This window comes from Hippocampus comes, unplaced genomic scaffold, assembly GCF_001891065.2.
Source record: "Hippocampus comes isolate QL1 unplaced genomic scaffold, H_comes_QL1_v1.1 scaffold391, whole genome shotgun sequence".
NCBI classification, from domain to species: domain Eukaryota; kingdom Metazoa; phylum Chordata; class Actinopteri; order Syngnathiformes; family Syngnathidae; genus Hippocampus; species Hippocampus comes.
The window spans coordinates 69,994-76,075 of record NW_017805455.1 but is presented as its reverse complement, the minus strand read 5'-3'; positions in this window follow the sequence as shown (position 1 = coordinate 76,075).

The following is a 6,082-nucleotide window of genomic DNA, read 5'->3' as shown; positions in this document are numbered from 1 at the left end:
AAGAGGCCCCTGTCGGCTCATGATGAAAAAGTGAGGGCAAGGGCACTAAATGATTTCTATATGCCTTTTGAAGTTTACACTTCCAAAGAGTGTCATGAATTGCTGTGCAATCTGCAATACGATTTTAAAAACAGGGTGTTAATTGACCAAGCTATTGTTACCCGGGTTTTTAAATCAGTGTGTGCCAAAAAAGCTATTGGCCCAGACAATTTGTCTGCTTATTTTTTAAAAACTTTTGCTGAGGAACTAACACCGGCCTGGCATCCTCTCTTGCAGCTGTCTAGTCTATACAAACAGAAATGTCGGAGCTCTGGAGGAAATCGGTTAACATTCTGGTCCCGAAAAAACCCTGTCCACAGGATGACGATTATCGACCAGTGGCCTTAACCTACAATGTGATGAAAGGGTTAGAGAAGATCATTGTAGAGAAAATATGCATGGAGGTGCAACCTGCAATAGATCAATATCAATTTGCCTACACTAAAAATCAGAGTATGAGTGATGCCATATATACTATTCTGCACTTTCTTCTGAGACATCTTGAGAGTAGGGTGGCATATGCTAGACTGCTATTTGTGGACTTAAGCTCAGCCTTTAATTCAATCCGTCCAGACATTTTGTTGAATGTCAATCCATTCTTTCGTAAGTGGTAAAACTCCTTTCCAAAAGAGCACAGCGTGTGATATTTAACTGTATTATCAGATAAGGTCATGAGTGGCACTGGGGCCCCCGCGAGGGTTGCAGGAGCTCACCTTTTCTGTTCACCCTATTTACAAATGACTGTGTTAGCTCCCAACCAAATCAGTATGTCGTAAAATTTTCAGATGATACAACTATCCTTAGTCTGCTCACGAGTGACTCTGGAATGAGAAGCCACTGTGACAGGATTGACACATTTGTTGACTGGTGTCATGAGCACTACCTAAGGATAAGAGACCATAGCCCCATCTCTATAAACGGCGTGGACATCAAGCAGGTCTCCTCTTACAATACTTATGGAATTTACATCGATAGCAGGTTTAACTGGCAGACACACATATCAAACGTCTGCTCGAGGATCCATCAGCGCCTTCATTTCTTGCGGCGTCTGAGAATGTTTGGAGTTGACAGAAGCATTGTTGATCTTCCTTCTACAGAGTGACCATTGAGTCACTCCTGTGCTTTGGAATAACCAGTTGGTTTGGGAACCTAACTGTTAAATCAAAAGCTCAGATAACCAGCTTGGTTAAGACAGCAGGGAAGGTAATGGGGCAGCCCCACCCCCTGCTCCCCAGGACATATATGTCCAGTCCGTTATACAACAGGCCAACAGCATTTTAGAAAATCCTCCCCATGGGCTACACTCCCAATTCGAGCTCCTAAACTCTGGAAAGAGGCATCGTGTAGGAGACTGGAATGTCTCAGAATTGTTTGTTATTTAGTCCTTTGTTTTATGTTCACAAAATCACCCCCCCCCCCCCCCACCCCCCCCCACACACACACACATTTTCTGTTTTGGTGTATTGTTTTCGCTTTTCTTAGTGTCTTTGAAGTAATCGTTAATTTACGTTTTTTCACAAGCAGTCTTTGAACGCCTCTCGAGTCTAACGGAAGATTAGAAGGCACGGAGACCGGCAGAGACGTGTCTGTATTTGCTTGAGTCTTAAACGAATTAATAAAGTGTATGTTTTAAAAAACCAACACCACAGCTCTCTATTTCGGAGCTGCAACAATCAGACTCCTCTCTGCAAACTAACCCGATATAAAAACTCATTCGTACCGCAGGCTATCAGCTTAGTTAACAAACAATTAGAGGGAGGCCGATAGACAAGCAGGAGGACATGAGGGCAGTCTGCGGCGTGCATATATTTGTCCTGTACTGTATGTATTGTCCAATGTATGTTGTGTATTGTATGCATGCAGCGGCACGCAGGGCCTGTACTCCGAGAGAAGTTTTCCCCAGGGAGACCAAATAAATTCAAATTTAAATTCAAATTTTTACATTCACCACCAATTTTTCATGTTTGCTGCCGCTCCAAGTTTTCCAAGAATAGTATAAACAGTATTTCACTGATGATAGTAATCATTGGTCATGATTAGAATCTTTGGATGACTCAAACGTAGGATCGAGAAATGGATGTACAGAAGGCTTAGCTTCATTACATATATGGCTTGGGCCATCCATCTCACAAGATGTTTTGGTCCTGGTTGTGTCAACTTGCATTTCGGAGCAGTTCACCCAGCCACCAAGATGGTGCGATCCTTTTTATCAGCCCTGATCGTCTTTGAAAATGACACATGTAATTTGTGGTGACTTGTATTTCATAATCGTCTGACCGTGCATCTATGTCCTGGCGCTGCTCCGCCCTAGCATCTATTTCTACTAAAGGGCTTGGTACAGGCTTCCTTTGAAGTTTTTCCACTAAAGAACAATAATCATGGGTTGTTGTTGGTGTAGTCAGATGCTTCGTAGAGTGGGTTGTTTCACTGCGCGAAACTGGATGGTCAATGGATAAATGCGGGGCTTTATCCCGCCCATCGGATGTTCAGTGTCCATGAGGGGTCCAAGGGGCTTCTGCATGATGTTTGGATAATTGGTCTGAGGCGGAAAAAAATGAGCTTGCCCTCATTTTTTTTCATTTTCAAGACGCAAAAGGTTACAGCACCTCCAGTCTCAATACATTTATCCCTATTGTATATGATTTGCAATACTGTATATTTAAAGATACATGCAATGATGTTTAGGAGAAAAGTGTGTTAACTCTCTCACATTCTGACAGTTGCCAAGCCACCAGACAGCACTGCATCGAGCTGCCATCTTAGGAAATAGTGATGCGATTTCTGCTCTCATTCAAGGTGGCTGTGCACTAGATCTACAGAACAGAGTGAGTTCTAGACATTCCCACAACAAGAAACACATGCATTCAGACAACTACACATACTTTATGTCCAACCAAATCATTTTCTGGATTTCTTTGAGGATGGCAACACTGCTCTGCATGAGGTGTCGTGGCATGGTTTCCTTCAGTGTGTGAAACTGCTGGTCAAGGCTGGAGCGAATGTACACATCAAGAATAAGGTATGATCAGGAATATATAATAGTTGTATCAATATATTTAAACTGCTGTGTGAAAGTATTCCATTCATCCATTTTCTTCCATTTATCCTGTTCAGAGGTCACGGGTGAACTGGGCCTTATCCCAGCTATTCCATTCAATGACGAGGCACTTACAATATAGGCAAACAAATATTTACACTCACACAAATGAGCAAATGAGTCATGATTTTGGTCTTCACTTCACAAAGCCTGTCCTGGGTGTGTGCTCACTATAATGTTTTGGAGGAGTGCTGAAAGTCCAGGAGAGGTTTACTCTTCACCAAAGGCCACATTAATCACAAATGGGATAACCTCACCAAACTTCACGTTTCAACAGGGGCGCTGGCTGAAGGAGCTGCCCAGTGCTGTCAGGGTGGCCTGGTGGGGGTGGGAGGGTCTGTCCATCATAGCTGTTAGCTTAGCTAGCATCCTCCTGTATACTGCCACACCCCCTCATCCCATTTCTAGGTGAGATCAGGGGAGGAGCCAGACACAATTTGTCCATCAAAATCATTGTGCATACATGGGTAATATTGTCAAAAGACAGGCATTAATCGGTCCCAAAATGTTTGTGGCTATCTCTACTTATACCCACTTCAACCTCTGAAAATATCCCAACAATTAGCCTTTCCATGGCTCACTTATGGGGACAGAAAGTATCCAGACCCCTTTAAATTGTTCAGGGTTTTGCGAGGTGCCACTTTGTCCTTAGGAACCTTGAGTGCTCCAGAAATGATTTTGTAAACTTGACCAGATCTGTCCCGTGCCACAATTCTCAAGTCTCTGAGCTCTTCAGACAGTTCCTTTGACCTTATGATTCTCATTTGCTCTGACATACACTGTGAGGTGTAAGGTCTTATATTGGTGTGTGCCTTTCCAAATCAAGTTCAAACACACTTTGGACTCCAATAAAGGGGTTGAATCATCTCAAGGAGGATCAGAAGAAATGGACAGCATGTGAATTCAGTATGAGTATCACAGCAAGTGGTCTGGATACTTATGATCATGTGATATTTTAGTTATAGTTTTTTTTGTATTTTTTTAATACATTTACAAAAAATTCTCCATTTCAGTTTTTTCCTTCAAGATGAAGTGCTGAATATACATTAACAAGAAATGAAATCAACTTTTTAAAAAAATATGTGAGCAAATAGCTGCAATGAAACAAAGAGTGAAACATTTATGTTAGGGTGGTTCTGTTTGTGACCAACAGGAGGAACTGTAGGGCTCTTCCTGCAGTGGCACACCTGTTGGTCATTGTGTCATTAGTTAGTGTTTCTGTTAAAAGGACTCCCTGCCCGACCTGTCAAGGTTGGGTCATTGTGTTTTGTCACTGTGTTTGTCTTTGTGTCCGCCTTAGTTTGTATTTTTTTTTTTTTTTGTGAAATGCTTTTTGTTCAGTCCACCCTGCTCCTCCCTCCCTCCCTGCTTTTTGGGGTCCTCCAACTACCACCACGCAAAACCTTTCACAAAATACATGAAAATAATATATGACCTGCATAAAAACTGTGGTATTTTCATAACATAATAATAAACAAGAATCATGACACAAGGAACGTCTGATCTGGCCGCAACACACTCTGGTGGCTATGGTAATGTTTAAACGTGTCTTCAAAATAAGATACTCCGAAGATACAGTGCATGAAAAATACGGCTCACCATCACCGCATATTATGCAGAGTTGGCTTGGTGCGTGGGAATCCCTGTTGAGATAAATCCGTATTTTAAGTAGGAAATCCTGAAACTGTCTTTTTAATGTAGGCTTCTTTTTCTTGAAAGTTGTTGGCTCCCCGTCTGTCTCCTGTCTCCTTTTCCTCTTTCCAAAGATGTTTGTTTTTTTGTTTTCACTCATTTTGCTAGCTCTTGGGTTTCATTTTAGCGGTAACCTATCACGTGACCGAGAAGCGCCACCTTCACCTGGGGACACTTTTACTATCATAAAGATAACTATAATAAAATTAAACACTTGTGTGAACCCATATGAAAAAAAAATCTAAAAAGTTCAAAACAATCCTCTTCGCCCACACCTTCATTTGCTCTTTGGTGTGAGGTCATGGATAAACAGTCAACAGCTTTCCCTCTCTTCCTCATTGTGCTACTTCTTCCAAGAGTACTTACATTGTTACCCCTTGCAGCACTGAGTAGCTCTTTGTGAAACTCTGAACAGGGCTGCTCAAAGTGTGCAGCGACCTACTCGGCAGTGATCATGACAGGCAGCGGCATCGCAAAGGGGCTGAGCTGCTTGCGTGCAGGCAGACAGACAAGAGGCTTTGGCACGGAGCAGAAAACGCACCAGATGTAGGCTACGCTCGTGGGTCCGGAGGAGGTCCTGCATACGGTCCACCAATATCACGTTGCTGTCTTTAATATTTCCTGTCTTTTAGTTTGTTCATAATTGTTAAATTCAGTGGTCACTTTTGTGTGTGACAGACGTCCGGGACAATATGGAACAAACCGCATCCCATATTGAACCAATACAGGACGCAACATGAAATTCCGACTGAAAGGACGATTCTGTATTTTACGGGATGGGGTGGAAACCTTAATTGAGGCAGTGGCTCATCGCCAAGTTCCTTGCTCCCACCAGAATCTAAAACAGTTCCAGGGTTTGCAAACTTCTGCAGGAGGTTCATCCATGACTTCACCAAGGTCACTGCACCACTCACCCAACTCACCTTTTCAGCCTCTCTATTTGCATGGAAATGCAAAGCTGATGCCACCTTCAAAAACCTGAAATAACTGTTCAACACCGGAGTTAGAACCACCCTCCTCAACGATGGACGAAAGAGCAGGATCAGGATGGATGAGGCAGAAGTGAAAAGTTTTATGAGGCTTTTGAGCCGCAGAGTCACGTATAGAGTGCCTTAAAAAAAAAAAATATATATATATATATGAAAATAAAGCAGGGCGAGGCGTTAATAGAGCAGGGCGGACACACACAGCTGGAGATGAATGAGGTACAATGGGCTTCATGTGCAGTACTAAGATGCTTGGGCAAGGGGGAGC